The 19,177-nt window shown below is 38.2% G+C and overlaps 2 long non-coding RNA genes across 2 annotated transcripts in view; one reads left to right on the top strand and one right to left on the bottom strand.

Moving 5' to 3' along the window:
- The window catches only part of LOC125281510 (uncharacterized), a 144,539-nt gene extending 125,693 nt beyond the window's left edge, over positions 1-18,846 (bottom strand). The window contains exon 1 of the long non-coding RNA XR_007188755.2: positions 18,635-18,846. This is a non-coding gene — a long non-coding RNA (uncharacterized LOC125281510). The remainder of the gene's footprint in view (positions 1-18,634) is intronic.
- On the top strand, positions 1,160-6,795 carry LOC130542645 (uncharacterized). Its single transcript, XR_008957345.1, has 2 exons — positions 1,160-1,444; positions 5,865-6,795. It is a non-coding gene; the product is annotated as an uncharacterized LOC130542645 (long non-coding RNA).
- Positions 18,847-19,177: the final 331 nt, after the last annotated feature.

Here is a 19,177-nt window from a genome sequence, read left to right as displayed (position 1 = left end):
TAGCGCATGAGTAGACAATCAGATCAATGGAAAAAATAGAAAATATAGATATAGACCCAAGTACAATGTGGAAATTTATGTATGTGGTACCTCAAATCACTGGGAGAAAAGTGTACTTTTAAAAATTAAATCTTGTTTAAAAAGCTAAGTGCTTCTTTGAAAATAAATAAAATTGGATATAGTATCACCTAGGTGGAATTCCAGCAAAAAAATTAAAAAAAATTTTTTTTTCAACTTGAATCGTATAATGAAGAACCAATCTGAGTATCCAAATTGAAGGATATTCTGGTAAACCACTGGCCTGAACTTTTCAAAAATGTCAATGCCAAAAAAAATAAACAAGAAAGGCTGGGGAAGTGTTCTAAATTTAAGGGATCTCAAGAGACTTGATAACTAAATGCGATCTGTGATCCTTGTTAAATCCTGGATTTATGTTTTACAAGCAACAAGAGAGTAAGCAAGGTTTTAGCGGGGGGGGGGGGGGGACAATCCAGGAAATAAGAATATGAACTATATATTCGATTATAACAATGTAATAACGTTTAGTGGATTCGGACTCTGTGTCTTAAGAGTTTATGATACATTGCCTAAAGACACTGTATTGTAATCCTATAGGACAGCAGTCCTCAGTGGGAGTGATTTGCGGCTCACTCCCCTACACACATTTGGCAGTGGCTAGAAACATTTTTGGTTGTCCCAGCTGGGGGAAGGGAGGGCTGCTGCTGGCATCTAGCGCGTAGAGGCCAAGGATGCTGTTAAGCGTTGTAAAAAGAGCAGAACAGCTCCTCCCCACCCGACCCCAAAACAAAAAAAATCATCTTGCCTAAAATGCCAATAGCGCCGCGGGAGAGAAACCTTGGTGCGGAAGAATCCCTTATTCTTAGGGGATAGCTAGATACTAGGCTAAAATCAATGAAATTGTCCTTTGAGCAGGTGAAAACGCTGTTAACATTTAAGGGTGAAGGGTTATGATGTTCATAACTAACTCTCAAACTGTTCGGCAGAAACCACTGTACGTGTCCTTCCGCCCTGACTTCCCTCCTCCCTCGGGGACCCGGGAGGGTCGCCCCCCACCGCTAGCGTGGAGCTGACTGGTGGAGCCTGCGCGGTGAGAGGAGCCTGCCAGCGGCCACTGCGCAGGCGCCGGGCAGCTCGCCGCACTCCCGCTGCGTTTCTCCAAAAGTTAAGTCCAGCGGGTGGACCACCATCCAGCGCAGCTGCACACAACAGAGAAGGGAAAAGAAAACTCCCCGGGGGCTCCGTTGGCTTCTCTGGGAGTGACAAAGATGCTTTCCCACTAGAAGCCCGGAAGCCTCCTCCTTTGCAATCGGATGAGGGCTGCAATGAGCACCACTCATTCTTTTGAAGCCCCCTGCTAGGAAGAGCCAGTTGCGTTTGGGCCCGCGGAGCCTGGCCATCCCCTTCCGGGCTGGATTCTGCAGAGGTGAGTTTCTTATACTCTCTTTAGTGCATTCCCCTTCCCGTATTTGACGAGCCTGGGCAGTACCACATCTCGTGACACCACTGACTGAAAGTGCCTCAGGCAGGCACATTCCACACCCAGCACCTCACCCGCAAGCGCTAATCTAGGTGACGTTTAAAAATGCCTTAAAATGCTTTAGCCTAGAGTCCCTTAATCAAGGAGTTGACACACTTTCCCTGTGAAGAGCCGGATGGAAAATATTTTAGGATTTGCAGACCAGAAACGGTCTCTGTCGCATATTTGTCTCCCTTTCAACAACCTTTTAAAAATGTAAAACAACAAGAACAACTACTTAGCTGTCGGCCTTACAAAAACATGCACATTATAATGATTAGATTGATCAGTCACTTTACCCAGCACGAGTCTAGAGCTTCTTTCTGGCCTGCACCCCGTTCCAGATCCCACAACAGTTTTGCAGTAAGGACTTAGGTTCCATAAGGGCTATAACCCACCGAGTTTTCTGGACCTGCCTACATTTGTTCTCCATCCTTTGGGTCCCTCCACCTGCACCTCTGCTCCTCCTCCCTGCCGGATGGCCCCTGATGAGTTCCTGGCGGTCGGCAAGGCTACCAAGAAACCCCCAGACCCGCAGCCAAACCCTTCTCTACTCTAAAATGCCATTCGATTCCATTCTAGGAGCAAAAGCCGAAGTTCCTACATTGTGACTAAATTGGAATAAAGGTAATACAGGAGTATGTCAGGCAATTGTGTTTTTATAGCATTTTTTCTAGTGATAAATGTAACATATGTCCACTATGGTAATTGGGAAAATACTGAAAAATATATAGAAGAAAATAAAAATCCTCCATAACCCAACGGACCAAAAAAGGAGAAAAAACAAACAACTAAATGTTTATGTATTCCTTAGGCCCTTTTTCCAATACATATACATAGGACAAATTACTGAACAACCAGATTTTTAAAAATATTTCTTAAGAAACTTTTGTTAAAGTCCAAAATACAGAAAAGTGTGGAGACTATAAATGTATAGTTCAGTAAACTTTCAAAGAGTAAAGCAGATATACCCTTGCAACCACCATCCAAATCAAGAAATAGACCATTCCTAGCACCCTTCAGCCCCATGCCCAGTAAGGGGCAACTTCTCCCCCAAATAAAATCTCTGCCTTGTCCTCAAATACACAGATTACTTTTGTAAGTTCTCGAATTTCAATGAAATGAATTATCCATTAAGTTTTCTTTAATATTTGGTTCTTTCCCTTTATATTATAATTGAGATTCATCATATCATTATTGCTTATAACAGGTCTTTTTTTTTCTTACTTTATTTTATGCTGTTTGGCATTCCATTATATAAATATACTATATTTTATCCTTTATACAATTATTTTTTAAAGTAATGGATATATTGAGATATAATTCTTATACAATTCATCTATTTAAAGTATGCAGTTCAGTAGTTTTGTAGTACATTCACAGACAGATCATCACAATTTTAGAACATTTTCATCACCTCAAAACAATTCCATACCCTTCAGCTATCACCTTGTAGCCATGCCCCATCATCCTCTCCAGCCCTAAGTAACTACAAATCTACTTTCTGTCTTTATAGGTTTGCCTATTGTGGACATTTCATAAAAATGGGATCATATAATGCAGAATCTTTTGTGACTGGTCCTTTATACTGATACTGGATGTTCATGTTATTTCCAGGTTTGGGGCTATTACAAATAATACTACTGGGAACATTATTATACATATCTGTATGTTATAGTATCTATAGATAGATTTGTATCACACAGGTACATATTTCTATTGAGATATATACCTAAGAGTGGAATAGCTCAGACATAGGTTATGCTTATGGTTAGTTATAGTTAATAGTGCCAAACTCTTTTTTAAGTTCACATTCCAACCAGCAGTGTATAATGAGTTTTCATTGCTCCACACCCTCACCAACATTTGGTGGTTGTGTGGTTTCAGTTTATACTTCTCTGATGACTAATGAAAAAGAACATCTTTTCATGTGATTATTAGTCATTTGAGTATCCTCTTTTAGTAAAGCACCTTTTGAGTCTTCTTTTCTATTGGGTTTTTGTCTTTTTCTACTTGACTTATTTATTCTAATGTGAGTCCATTTTCATTTATCAGTGCTGCCCCAAAACACCCTTCCCTAATCTGTGGCTTGCATTTTAATTACCTCATTGTTAAATGTTAATAAATGTAAATTTTTTATGTTTATAAAAGTCTGATTTATCAGTCTTCCTTTATGGTTCATGCCTTTGCTATCCTGCTTAAGAAATCTTTGCCTACAGGGACATCTAAAAACTCCTATGTTACATAGAGGAATTTTACATCTATGTTACAAGTTACATCTAAAAACATACCGTTTTTCATTGAACAGTTAGATCTAACCATGTAGAATGGATTTCGAAGTATGGTATGAAGTAAGGGTTAATTTTATTTATTTATTTATTTATTTATTTATTTATTTTTAATATAGTTATCCTACTGACCAAGGTCCAAAAGACCGTCCTTTTCCCACTGCTCTGCAGCACTGTCTTTGTCATAAATCAATAGAAAGGCAAATCAGTGAAAATGTTGGAATTAGTAGGCAAGGACTTTAAAGTAACCATAACAAATGCATCAAAGAATCTTATTTTTTTAAAAGCATCAAAGAATCTTATTAAAGAGGAGATAAAATAAATGAAGAGATAGGAAATTTCAAGAGAGATACAGATAATTTTTTTTAAAGAAATGGAAATCCTAGAACTGCAAAATACAATATCTGAAATTATTTGATAGGTTTATCAGTGCATTGGACACAGTAATGAAAGGATCATTAAACTTAAAGACAGGTCACCAGAAATCTTCTAAATTTAAATATACTGAGAAAAAAAGGTTTTTAAATAAACAAGCATCAGTGACTGATGGAATAGTAGCAGGTGATCTAACATACATGAAATTGAACTAAAAGCAAGGAAAGAGAGTATGGGGCAGAAAAATATTTGAAAAAATATTAGCAAAAGATTTCTGAATTTGTTCAAATATATTTATCCTAGGATGTTTACTTGTTTTCAGTGGAGAGTTAATCCCAATATCCTAGCTTGTTATGAATGGAATTTAGAAGTTAACATAAATCTACATGAATAAACAGAACATTTTAAAATCACACAAAATATGGAAAAATATCTTATTGATTGGAACTGTCCTAAGCATTACTGTACTTTTATAAACGTTGCCTACTTACTAAAGGCCAGTAGCACCACCCCAATCATAGTAACATCAAAATGTCCTCAGTTTTTCAGAATATCCCTTGGTAGATAACATAGCCCTGCATACACTGAGGACCTGTCTCTCAGGTGACCTACCACTGTCTCCTTTGTCTACACCCTTTTGAACCCTATCTTCTAATGCTCACATCTGTCCAACCACACTGACTTCTTTCCATCTCCCAGCTTTTAGGATAACTTATCCCTCTTCCCCAGTGTTCCATCCCCAGATATCCATATGTCTGATTCTTTTCTCCTCCTCAGGTCTTTGTTCAAATGTTATTTCCTCAAAAAGACCTGTAGATTAAAAAACACAAAACAAAAATGTTGCACATTCTTTCCTTCCTAGTTTATTTTTATCTGTAGCCTTTATTTGAAATGCTGTGTATTTTAAGTAGTTAATTTGCTATTGTCGGGGCAGGGGCACCTGGGTGGCTCAGTCGTTAAACATCTGCCTTCGGCTCAGGTCATGATCCCAGGGTCCTGGGATTGAGTCCCTCATGGGGCTCCTTGCTCGGCAGGGAGCCTGCTTCTCCCTCTCCCTCTGCCTACCACTCCCCCTGCTTGTGCTCTCTCTCTCTCTGTTAAATAAACAAATAAAATCTTAAAAAAAAAAAAAAAAAGGTTTTTTTACTCTTGTTTCACTCTCCCCACCACTGGAATATGACTTCCTGTGAGGGGGCAAGGAAGTTTACCAATTTTGTTTTTTGTAGTGCCTTCAATATCTTAAATGAGTAAAACATTATCATTGTTAACGTTTTTCTCAGGGCTGACATGTAGGCAACCTTAATTTATTCCTAATAACTCCCTATATCTTTCAGGGTATTCCTTCAGTTTTCATGAATAAGTAGGCCTGGTAGTACTCCAGTAATTTACATTTTTAAGGTATGAGTTTCTTAGCAAAAAAAATTACAGCAGTCAAAGCTCCAGCTTTTTAACCAAGGAGAATAAGAAATATGATATGACTGTTTCCAAAGCAACAAAAAGCTTTACCTGATTAAGTAGACTGACGGTTCCTCCTTATTAGATTGAAGTTTCCAACCAAATTGCTAAGGGCCCCCTCACAAAGAAAAACTGCTTAGAGCTATCATCACAAAAAAAATATGCCTATTCAATTATAAGCTAATTTGAACCCAAATTTTTTTCTTTAGGTGTTCAGGCTTCAGGATGGATGATGAACTTTCAAATAGGAAAGAGATGGAAAATCATCAAAATTACCATAAACTGTGCTGCCAACTGAATGCGTGTTTCTTTGTAGCATATGCAGGTCAAGGACAATTATATTCCTGCATGATACAATCCCCCACAGCCTGCTGATTCTTGAGAAAGCAGAGCCTGAGACAAAGGTAGACACATTCTATTTGGGAATGTGACCCCAGGGAGCCGAATGAAAGAGAGAGGAGTGAACAGGGGTAAAATGGAAAGAAAATCCAAGCAAAACAGCTCGTTATGGAGTAGCCCACCACTGTTAATGGGTACTGCACGCATGCAGACCCTTACTCAGCTTTGTCTCAGAACTGCCCATCCTTGAAGGATGAAAGGGAGAAGCATTTACCTCTCAGTGGCCATCTCCTCCTTCCTGACGGCTGCTCCCATGGGGTGTTAACTTCTCCATCTCTATGGGCTGCAAAGACCGAAGAGCCTTCCAGGTACCAGAGCATTGCACATTGCTGCACCAGAGAAGCCTTGGGACAGGAAGCTAAATTCTTGGTGCGTACCTGAAGCAAGGCCGTATCAAGCACAGAGCAGGGCGAAACCTGCTCCAAACTGTTCTCCAGAGCTGTGGCTGGAATTGGAGGTTAGAGAGATGTGGGACAGTGCGCAAGAAGCATCTTATAAGCCTATAGAAGGTGCTCTTAGCCTCATCTAAATCCATATTCTCCTTTCTGTAATCAAACTTTCAGTGTCCAGCGCCTGGGTGGCTTAGTCGGTTAAGCTTCTGCCTTCAGGTAAAGTCATGATCTCAGGGCCACGGGACCAAACCCCCATCAGGCTCCATGGTCAGCATGGAGTCGGCTTCTCCCTCTCCCTCTCCTCCCCTGGCACATGTGCGTGCTCTCTCTCTCTCTCAAATAAATAAAATCTTTTTAAAAAAAAGGGTTTTTTTTTGTCCAGAACAAGGTTGGCAAAAGGGTTAAATTAGGAAGGCTAAATGTATTAGAAGATGTACATTAATAATAGTTCTAACCTGGAGTGATGTTGAATAGAAATTGATATTAGAACTTGGAAGATTAAAAAATGATTCTACCTGAAAAATTAGACCATTGGATAGAGATATTAGTCATTGTCTAAACTCATGTAATTTCTAAAACAATCATGAGTTGTTTGGGGGAAGATGGAGAAATAAAATTAACCATTTCTTAGGTCTCTATGAGCTTTATAAATCAACATTACTAACTTTCCTGTAATACTGTTTTTTACTGTCACATAGCGCCAGTGATACAGCGCTTATAACCAAGTAAGGGAAAATTGGTAGAAACACAGGAAAGAAAAATATTGGGATGATTTCGTCACATAAAGTGTTGGCATTAATATTGGTTGGAATGGGGGGGAAACTTCATGCTCTAACTCAGGGTTCCTCTCTGAGGCTCTGTCTTACCAGAAATGGTTTTCTCTCTGCCTAAACCTTGTGGCGTTATTATTATCCTCTCTTATTTCATCTGGAATTGCCACAAATAGGATAAAACTTTTGAGTACTTCAATATATGTTGAGCTCCTACCATTTCCTGCGTGTTGGCACCATACATATTAATAAGACATAATATAAAAGATTACATCCAAAAATTTCAGAATATATATTCTTTTAAGGTTCACCCAGCACATTCACCAAAATTGACCATATGATGGATCACAAATCAAATCTCAACCAATTTCCAAAGGTTGAAATCATATAGGGTATGAGTTAAACCAGAAATCAGTTATGTAAAAATAAAAAAAAAAAATTTTTCCAAGTGCTTGTAATTCAAGGAACATACTCCCCATGACCCACAAGTCAAACTATAAATCACAGTGGAATTTAGAAAATATTTTTAAATGAATGCTAATGAAAGTTCAATATATCAAAACTTGCAGGATGCTACGAAAACAAATGCTTATGGGAAATTTATAGCTCTAAACACATATATTAGAAATTTTACAAAAAGATTGGCTGTCAGGGTTCCAAGAAGCCGGGGGGGGGGGGGGGACGTGAAGTAGCTTTTCAGACATAGGACAAGTGGCAGTAAAGGACTGATGACTGTAGAGAAGGAGTAAAGTGACCCTACAGTTGCCCTGCTCTTCTGAGTTTCAGCATTCTGGATCGTGTTGCAGTCTTGCTGAGTGAAGGAGGCAAAGACTGGACTTGAGTGAAACTGAGATGTCTTGAAATTTCAGGGCGTAGTACCAGCGAGGAAGCTTTGCAGAGAAAGAAACTTCAGAAATCCGCACACAGATCCCTTTGTGTTCATTGCTGAACACTAAGCTTAATTCCCAAAACCAGCATGAGGTTGGGAAACATTTAATTTCCATCCAGCCTACTCCTCACTGGGAACCCCAGACATTCACTAGGATCCCACGAAGGTTATACCTTATGTACGTTGGACTAAACTAGCCTGAAAGTAAAATCTACACTAGTCCCCTAAAGCGGCTTAAAAACAAGCCTGAGTAGTATGGAGCTGATTCGTAAGTATCTACTTGCCAAAACAAAGTCCAAACATGTTCGTTCAGGTCCGCTAAGAAGCACATGCAAAGACAGGATTAGATTTACAAGAGATTTATTTGGGGAAACGTCTGTGACCGTTAAAAAGGAAGTCAGAGAAGGCAGAGGAAAGACAGAAGGAAGGAGGGTTGAGTAGTAAGAGTCTCAGACTGCAACACCACTCCAAGAAAGTCAGTTGCCTGAAAACCGGGAAAGAAAATGGAGGCATCTCATGAAGGGCCAACCTACCTCTTGTCTTGTCAAAGAGGGGCTTTTGTGCCATTTTCCACCACAGGGGAAGTCCACAGCTTTTTATAAAGCAATATTCAAGCCCATATGACTGCATTGGTAAATTATTTTAAATATTTAAGAAGAAAAAAATACCATCTTACACAATTTTTCTACTAACTAGGAACACACAAATCCTTCCTAACTTGTTTTATGAGACAAGCATAACTTTGATTTCAAAACTTGACATTACAAAAGAGGGATATTATAGATTGAGACAACATAAAAGACAGGATTGTCAAATCAGACTCAAAGACTCTCAGGAATAAGAGATTTTATCCGTTATAAAATTTTGCTAATAATCTCAGGAAAATAAGCAATCAAGAGGACAGGTAAAGCAGAAAGAAGTCTTGAACAGTGTCTACCGTTTCCCAGATCCGTCCTTCTGGCATTGGATGAGCTATTTGGCTAAACTGGAGAGATAAGTTCTCTAAGTGAATTCACTTCACACAACATGGGGCATTTTAGGTCATGATACTTCTCTATTTTATACCCAGATAATTATGTAACTTACATGACATTTCCCTGGGGGCCACACGCCATAAATTCATAGACTTTGGTTTTGTTTACCACAGTCAATCCTGAATCAGGGGCTCCCTGCTAAAAACACCTCATAGATAAGGACTCACCTCCTAATAATTAATACTACTTTATTTACATGAACTCTGTTATCAATATGTTTACAAGGAGATTAGCCTGGGTTATCTGGGTTATCTTCCTTCTTTCTTTCCAGGAAACACCCCCAATATGCTTCCAGGTGATAAATTAATTGGAGGTTAGCTACCTAACTCTCTCCTGCTCAGAAGCCAATCAATCTCACAAACGTAGATGCTAAAGTACTAAATAAAATATTATCAAATAGAATCTGAAATATGCAAAGAGGCTAATACATCATGATGTTGGTTTAACATTTGAAAATTAATTAATCTAATTCATCATGTAACAGAACAAATGAGAAAAAAATGATAATCTCAATAGATGCAGAATAAGCAATTGACAAATCAACACTCATTAGCACTATAAATTATCAGCAAACTAGAAATAGAAGAGAATTTTCCTAACCTGATAAAGATAGCGACTAAAAACTTATTGCTAACATAATAGCTTAATGGTAAAGCATGGAATCTTTCCTTTTAGTACTGGAATGAAGGCAAGGATGTTCACTTGCATCACCTCTATTCAGCATTGCACTTAATGTCCTAGCCAGGACAGTGAACAAGAAAGAGGGAGAGAAAGAAAACAGGAACGTATATTACAAAATAAAATATAAAATAAAATAAAATAAAATAAAATAAAATAAAATAAAATAAAATAAAATAAAATAATAAAATAGTTAGCCATGTCATTGTGTAGGTAGAAATCTGAAACTATCTACAAATAAGCTATTAGAATAACTGTGAATTTAGCAAGGTCAGAATATCATAATACTGGGTCACTATCAAAATCAACTGCATTACACATCCTAGTACTGGACCAATTGGAGAAATTAAAATATTTAAAATTTACAATAGTATTGAAAACATCAAATACCTAGAAGTAAACCAATTGTAATATTTATTATTTTTCTACAGGGTAAATTATAAAATACTGCAAAGAGAGGGGCACCTGGCTGGCTCAGTCTGTCAACCATGTAACTCTTGATCTTGGGGTGATTGAAAACATTTGAGAAATGACCCCAATAGCTGACAGACCTGAGCGACCTCTTGGGCGAAGATGTGATATGAACTCTCTGAAGAGGTTCTGGATGGAAATGCAGACATCTCAAAAGATGTCAGCATGGAGGGTGATATCAGTGAGGACCAGAAAAGTCAGTGTGAACAGATGCCAATCCAGAATCAGATATATCCCCTAAAGCATGACGTGACCTAAGTCCTCTGCAGCTTAGCTGCAGCCCTGGGTAGAAGAGGAAAGGACATTGTAGTAAATTATTTTAAAATATAATGTCTATATACCTGGACAATTATTAAAGTGACGGATTTGGTGAATGTGTGTGTGTGTGTGTGTGTGTGTGTGTGTGCGCGCACGCGCGCGCACCATCAGGCAGAATGAGAGATGAAGAAATAAATTAAGTTCAGTTATGGAAAAATAAAGTCACTTTTCCCACACACCCAAGTATGGGACTTGCAAACCTATAGCTAATATACCAACACCAAAGTTTTTAAGCAGGACTGCTGGGCAGGATTGCCTGGAGCAAACCATAGGTATTCAGTTCTTTCAACACAGCCTGCAAGGCACTGTAAGATAGGGGAGACATTTACCAAATTATGTTCTGTGGAACACTACCTCCATAAAATATGAACTGATGTTAGGAGAGAAACGAAGTGGGAAGGTTTCTTTAGCACCAAATTCTCAAAGCCATTCCTTTGTGAATGTTTAGTGCAACTCTCCAAAAGACATGATTTGACCTGGCCCATGTACCAGCATTGTGATATATGGGCCCAGATCCCCCTTAAAGGAAGGACTTGTTCCTCATTTGCTGGGAGTATGTGAGCAAGCAGCCTATAGCTCACAGCCCTCTTTGGGAATTGCCCCCACTGCAGAGAACCAATTTACTTCAGGTCACTCCTCTTCATGCGGTTGCCCATATCCAATGACCTATCAGTGCAAGGGTACAAAGCTGTTCTCTTGCCCATCTTAGGATAACTCTGAAGGTCATTCCAACTCCAGATCTCCCCCACGGCACTAGCCAAAGCTGCTGTTGGACCTGCATTACAGCTCAGCTTCTCCCTTTCTTCTTCTTTTCTACAAGCGTTGGTCCCATTGGCTCTTCTTAATAAACCTCCTACAGGTAAAACTACATCTCAGAGTCTGAATCCTGGAAAACCCAGTCTGAGATGCTCTACCTCCCAATTCTATTTGCTCACTAAAACCTTTCTTCTCCAAGTACCTAACAAGCATAGGGTTGAAAAAGCACATTTTGGACGCCTATAAGTGCAAGTGTGAGAACTGAGTATTTGTGTGGAGGTTGGGGGAGGGGTGCCTGAGACTTGAACACCAGCCCATGAATTCCTTTGCTATTTGAAACCAGCCCAATTTTGAAATATAACTGTCTAATGTTCTAAGTGCTACAGAATCCATTACCTATTGAGGTAGATGGAGAAGGTCTAAGTATTACATGACATATGCAAATAAATTTTCTTTTTTTCTACAAAAATGCTTAAATCTCTAAGGTGACGGTGGTATTGGATAAAATGCACTCCTTTCCATCTGACGTATACAACATCTTGCACTCACAGCTGTCTTCGAATATTTAGTGGGAGAAAAAAAGGAAAAGTACAATGAAAGCCTTTGAAATTCAGTTTTCAAGAAATAAAAACTGGGCAGTAGGATTTCCACAAAACTGAAAAATCTTCAGAACTGGAAACTCTATCCCAAAAAGTCCAATGAATTATAACACACTCAACTTATTCAAATATTTGTGTTTGGCAAACCACTGGGTAATATCATTTCAAGATGTTAATTGTATTACCAAAAAAGGAGACGATGAATATTTTTTTACAAATCTTTGAAATAATCACTTTTTTAATTTTAACACTACTTTGGAACAAGGAGCTGGCTTGAAAGACTAACACCTAGATGATCAGAGACAGCGAACTATCAGACTGCATGATCAGCATAGAGCGATTCCCAACTCAGACAAGATGCGTGCAGCCTCTACAAATGTGGCTTGGGAGGAGATCGCTTCAGCTCACTTGAATAAGCTACTGTCTATGGCTCACAAGGGTCCCGTTCTTAATGAGGTGGTGCGTAGCAGCAGCACACTGTGAATCCAAATAGCAGATGGCAACACTGTTGAGTAGGCTGGCAGTCTGATGTCTAGCCACCAACTGGCAGCAATCATTATTAAACTGATTCATGTGCCCAGGGAAAATCTTCATAAGAGTCTTAGCAAATCTGAGCAGTGAGAAGCAAATGATCTGCTATTCCTATCTTCTATGGAAACTACATGTATTTTTAAAAATATTACCCCCAAGGCAATCCCCATGAAGAAATGGCATGTCCCAGTGTGAACTGGAGGCCTTATTCCTTTCTTAGATACTCATGTACCTTTAAACATGATAGCTATGATTTCTCTATTGGGTAAATAGCTTTTACTTGAAGGAAATAGCTTCATAGCATTGACCCTATGGACTCAGGGCAAATATTCAGTGATAGGCAAGCACTTACAGATTCTCTAAATAAAGCTTCCGTGAAAATGGTACTGTGAAGCTAGTGATAACATATTCTGTCTCACATAATGAAGCAATGGCCTAAATTGCTCATGGTCCATCTACTTAAGTCAGGTAACTCATCCCTGGGGGAAACGCTTGTTATTGTAACTCTTGGTTAGGAATGCAGAGCGAAAGAGCCACTAGATTTAGGAGACTGTTCTCATGTAAGGACCTTTCATAAGTAAAAAAATCTGGAAGGGATTCATTTTCAAAATTCTGTCTTTACAAATCAAAACGCTAAGCAAACAGCATTTTCTTCTTTTCAAATGTTAAAAGGATCTGTTATTTGTCACCAATAAAACCAATTTCTACATCACTAGATATTAATAAAGAAGACTTAAAATAAGGCTTTTATTGAAAAACAAACTCCTGCTTCATTCACTTATAATATGCTTGCACTGATATTAAAACAGAACGAAACAAGCCTACCTGTTCTCTAAATCTTTATTACATTTGTTTTCTAAAATTAAGATACTAGGTTTCTCTTATGTCATGTTCTTACCATAACAAGGAGAAAATACCACCATCAAATGTCAGGTATTTCATATGTCATAATCACAAATATCATATATTCTTTTTATGGTAATTTTTTAATGGAAGCAAAATTTTAAACCCTTTTTAAAAAGGTGTTAAGATCTCCCTGAATAGATTCCCTTTGGTTCTAACAATTTGATCAACCAATTCAGGCTGAAATATCATTTATAACTTCTGGAGAGAGTTCCTGTGTCCTGCGTCAAACATGAGGGTGATTCTTTCTTAAAGTTAGATACCCTAGCCCTGACAAGAAAGCTCAAAAGCAAGCCCATACACCATCTCTCGAATCTTGCAATATTTATCTCCAAACAAGAAATCAATGCCAGAAGTCATTATATACTTTATTTTTTTTAAGATTTCATTTATTTGAGAGAAAGAGAGAGAGTGCAAGGGAGCATCAACAGGGGTGAAGAGGGGGCAGACAGAGAAACAGACTCCCTGCTGAGCAAGAAGCTCAATGTGGGGCTTGATCCCAGGACCCTGAAATCATGACCTGAGCCAAAGACAGCCACTCAACCAGCTGAGCCACACAGGCACCCGTATACTTTAATATTTGAGGCCAAAAAATGCAAATCAATGAAAGCTTTACTCAGATTTGCTTTTCTCTTTGTTACTTTAAGAGAAATAATTTATATCAGTGTTAGAAGATAAGATGTCTATATCTTGTCTGGGAAAATAAGTGCCATGAGAAAATAAGTATCATGTGTTAAAAGATGTCTGAAAATGGGGGCACATGAGTTCCTTAACATGGCTAGATGTTCTTAGTGCATTCAACACCTCATTAGACACAAAAGTTATGTTTTTAGTCAAACATTATAAAATGCTATATATTAGGAAAATAAGATAGGATGATGTATGTTTGTCCCTGGATATAAGACCCTACAGAATGGTAGGTATAAAAGAAAGCCAGCAGTGAATAAGTTAGTTCAAAGGACATATTTCCAGGAATTCTGATACAATGATTAAAAACTTGAAGGTGAATAGATATATTGATAGCAATATTACAGATCCTCTATTCGAGTAAATTGCCCACATTACCAAAAGATGAATATTCTCTTTTAGAAGAGAAGAATTCTAGCAGCCATGAGCTAGGAATGCTAGAAATTCATTCCTGAAAATTTGCATGTACCAAATGATTGTTTTCTCTTCTCCCACCTTTTACTAAAATGGCCTTTATCCAAAACATCTATGATATCTTCTTTCCAAAATCAAAGTTTCATTCTGTGTCTCTTGCTCACTTTGGCTGTCAGGGACATTTAATGCAACTGATCACTACCACCATCTTGAAACACTTTCTTGGCTTGGTTTCTAGGACAGCAGTGCAGTTGTCTGGCTTTCTTCTTCTTCCCTTACTGCAATTCACTGTCCATTTCCTGTTTAGCTCTTCATCAAAATCCTGAACTTTGGACATCTGAATATTCTTAGATATTCTGCTGTGCACATTCTCATAACTGAATGAACTCAGACATTTTGCTATGTACTCTCTAATCAGGGCAAGGACTGTGTGTGTCTGGTTTACTGCACAATGTCTAGTACATAGCAGACATTCAAATATTTGTTAAAGGAATGAATGAATACTGGCACAACATACCTCGTTTGAATAGATGAGTGTAAGCATGATGATGATGACCTGGAAGTTAAATAGTTCCTAACATGATTTCACTGAGGTAGGTATAAAGATCATAATCCACGTCTTTTTAGAACAGGAAACTGAAGCTTTGATAGGTCAAGTAACTTGCCCAATAACATGCAGTATCTAAGTGTCAGAGTTGAGACTTGTACTTTTGCAGTCCTAGTCCAAAGTCCATGGTCTTAATTCAGTGCTGTACTTATTGATGAGTACAAGAGAAAATGAGAAATAGGAAACCTAGTTCAGCTTACATATTTCCTGGTCCCTTGCTACAATGATACAGTTTTGCGGTCAATGGCTCTGATGACAGTAGGACTACAAATGCTATTTTTCTCACATTCAAAAGGAAAATGACCTGCACAATCTTGCAGTGGTGGGATTGAGTCCCATATTGATTCTCATTCCCACTCTGCTCCTCCCCCCACCACTCGCTCACTCTCTCTCTAATGTAAATAAATAAAATCTTAAAAAAAAAAAAAAAAAAGAAAAGAAAATGACCTGTCTCCTTAGCTGTAAAATGAAGATGAAAATACTATTAGTCTATCTTTCACAGATTGTGATTTTTAGGGTAAAATAATAAATATGCAAAATATAAGTTGCTATACAAAAAAACATGGGTAATTTCCATTCACTAATTATTAATACTAAGAGGTACTAAAAGAAGTGGACCTGCAGAAAAATCTCCTACTGACAGGGACAGAGTGGAGGAACAAGAAGAAGACAATCAAGAAAGAGCTAGAACATCCCTTGTTCACCTAACCCTGTCAGTTAGACAAACAGAAGAAAAGAGAACTAATGTTCTCTAGTTCCCATGTGAAAGATAATGAACACTCATTACACAATTAAAAGAATGAAAAGATCATTGACTTAGCCATACTACATTCAAAAAAAGAAAAGAAAAGACTATCGTAAGGACAAAAGTCCTCCAATGCTGTGAAAAAAAAAACCTGGTAATTCTGCAGTTAATTTGTTTTGTACCTGTGTGATTTTACCTTCCATTGACTCCAGAGACATTACCATTAGCATATCCCAGGGATGACTGGAGATAGAGTAAGCAGGGGAAATTAGGTTAATGAGGCAGCAGAGAGGAAGGCAATTCTGTGACCTCCTGGTCCTCAGAATATACAGGTCTTTAAACTGTAATCAGGTAGCGCAGTTAGGAATACTCCCAAGATTTCTTCTCACCACTGGATTCCAGATTGTAGTGTTCAATTATTATAGAAAATGGTGACCAGGTTCAACTTAAATTCTGGGATTTCACTTAAAAGTTTACTGACGGTACTTTCTTCCTTTGTTAGCAATATAGTCATCAGATCTCCCCTAAGGAGACTAAGGCCTGTCACGACAGATACCCAGATTTCTTGGTCATGTTTGTGTCTCCACTGCGGACATCGTACAAGACGGTTCACTCAGTTAACCTAAAGTATTTCTTAACCCAAAAAGTACAAAGGTATGGCCTTGTGGGTAGAGCTTTTGGAGTCTGTTAGATCAATATCTGAATATCAGTTCACATACTTAGCAAATATGAGTCAACTTCAACCTCACTATGCTCATTATTTAAATAGATACAGCCCTTCACAAGGCAGTTTTAAAGACCCATGATAATATACTTAAAGGGATCAGATGGCCTGGCAGAGTCAGTTTTCGATAAAGCAAGGCTGTGATTACTATCAAAGTTGTTAATCATTGGTATGGTGATCCCAAAATTGACTGTAACTTTATTTTCACCACATTTGGGGTTTTTTGTTGTTGTTGTTCATTTTTGTTTGTATAAAAAGAGAAATTCTTCAGTGTGTTTACAAAGCACCTATTCTAAAGATTTAGGAATTTATGTGACAATCACCCCCCAGTTCTCTTTCAACTTTATTTATTAATAGACATGAGGAACACTAATGCCAACTATGTACTAAGTACCATGAGTCTAGGATCTAGAGTAGACACAAAAATAAATATAATACAGACCCCATTCTAAGAAAATATGTAAAGAATAATTTCAGGAAGAAAATAAGCATCACTAGAGAGGCATAAACAAAATACTATGAGCGCTCAGAGTACATGGTTCTGCGTGAAGCAAACTGGGAAAGAATCACGGAAAAGGTGGTATTTGATCAGCACCTTAAAGCAAGCACAGCATTTAGATATGCAGAGATTGAGGAGGAAGTAGACGAATGAATGGATGATCCATGAATGATTCATTCATTCCAAAATCTTCCCATGGCGATCAGGCCTCATGGTGCCCACTCTCTGGTGATGAACAGCAAGGCCACAAGAAAGTGAAAAGACATGAGCAAGAAACATGGAGTGGTTTATGACGGCCAAAGGGAAGAGTGGCCGATAGTAAATTCGCAACCAGATCGTGGAAGGTATTAAATACTGAGGTAAAATATTTGGATTTTATTCAAGTCTTTTGGAAAGAAATTTCAGAAACACACATCAACCCCATATTGAAGTTAAAAACAAAAGTTAGGTCTGGCTGAAAGGACAAACAGACTCAGAGAACATTGCTAAAAGATAAACTGAGGCATATTAAAAATCGTAAGAGTTCATGTGAGCAAAAATCGATTTGAATCGGGCAGGCCCAAATCCAGAAGTGGACAGGAGCACTCTGCCAACAGGAGCAAGAGAAAAGACTTACACAGAAAGAATGCAGAAGCAAAGACAGGAAATTATCAATTGGCTGTAGCTTAAAGCCTAGTTGACGGTTTGTGATTGGTTCCTCTTGGTGTTCTGGATTTGTAACCTTGAGGCATTTATAGGCTTAGATCCTGGTTTGGTTACTAGGCTACCATGCCATTAGAGTTACGTCAAGCTAATGACCTCCTTGTTTAATTAATTTAACAACATGCATATTAAGATTGGGGGAATGAGGGGCGCCTGGGTGGTGCAGTCGTTAAGCATCTGCCTTTGGCTCAGGGCGTGATCCTGGCGTTCTGGGATCGAGCCCCGCATCAGTCTCCTCCACTAGGAGCCTGCTTCTTCCTCTCTCACTCCCCCTGCTGTGTTCCCTCTCTCGCTGGCTGTCTCTCTCTGTCTAATAAATAAATAAATCTTAAAAAAAAAAAAAAAGATTGGGGGAATGGGAACAGTGTCTAAAGTTCTTTCTAGCAGTGTTTGAAATGTATCAGAAGGAAAGAAGTCTGGAGATAGGGACACAGTAGATAGGAAGCAATTTCAGTAGGTTAAGAATGAAGTAAAGAGGACCTAAACTGAAGCCGAAAGAGACAAATGAGACACTGTGATAGTGCTTCATGACTCTCCATAACTCCGTTCTCCCTTCTCCCAAGACAAGGAACTTGGTTAAATTAAAAAAAGAAAAAAAGAAAAAGAAAAGAAAAGAAAAGAAAAGAAAAGAAAAGAAAAGAAAAGAAAAAATTCAAGTCTGTGTCTATCTCAACATTTGTACTTTACAGGGATGTAAACATTTCCATTTTAAAATTATACATGAAATAAATAGCAGGTGATTAAAAACTCAGTTAATCTGGCAGACGCTAATGCAAGCCCATAATGTGTAAGACAGTAGCTTCCCAAACCACCCATTATTTTTCATTCCAACATCACCCCATCTGTCTGCTTCCATCTTACCTGTGTCTTCCTCAAAGATTTTCAGTTAACTCCTCCCTTAAAGTCGAAATCCGTTGACGAATACTGAACCCCTTTCGTGGCTGCAACCAGCAAGGCATATCCTGCTAATTTTCAATCTGGCCCATTTGTGTGTGATGACACTTTCTTGAAGCGACTAATATTATCCCTATGAGAAAAAGCCCTATGTGTGACTTTTCATTATAAAAATATCCACTGGGGATATAACATTATTCAAGAAAACATGAAAGCTTGCAGAACGAGTAAACAGCTGAAAGAGCAGCAAGACAAGATACATGTTTCCTAATAAAAACATGGGAATACATTTTGTTATCTGGGAAAAGTAGAGAGGTTATCTGAAGAGATACATGAGGTTAAAAAATGCCATGAGAAATATGTTCACACATAACTATAGATAAACATATGAATAGAGATATATAAAAATCAAATTCATCATATTCACATCGCTTCGGTGTCTGCTTATTTTCACTTCCCCTCACCCTACTCCACTCTACTATTCATCTAGTTATAAGATTAGAGGCCTGG

The sequence above is a fragment of the Ursus arctos genome, unplaced genomic scaffold (assembly GCF_023065955.2).
Source record: "Ursus arctos isolate Adak ecotype North America unplaced genomic scaffold, UrsArc2.0 scaffold_4, whole genome shotgun sequence".
Classification (NCBI taxonomy): Eukaryota; Metazoa; Chordata; class Mammalia; order Carnivora; family Ursidae; genus Ursus; species Ursus arctos.
The sequence above is the reverse complement of the archived record's forward strand: the minus strand, read 5'-3'. Positions and strand labels throughout refer to the sequence as shown.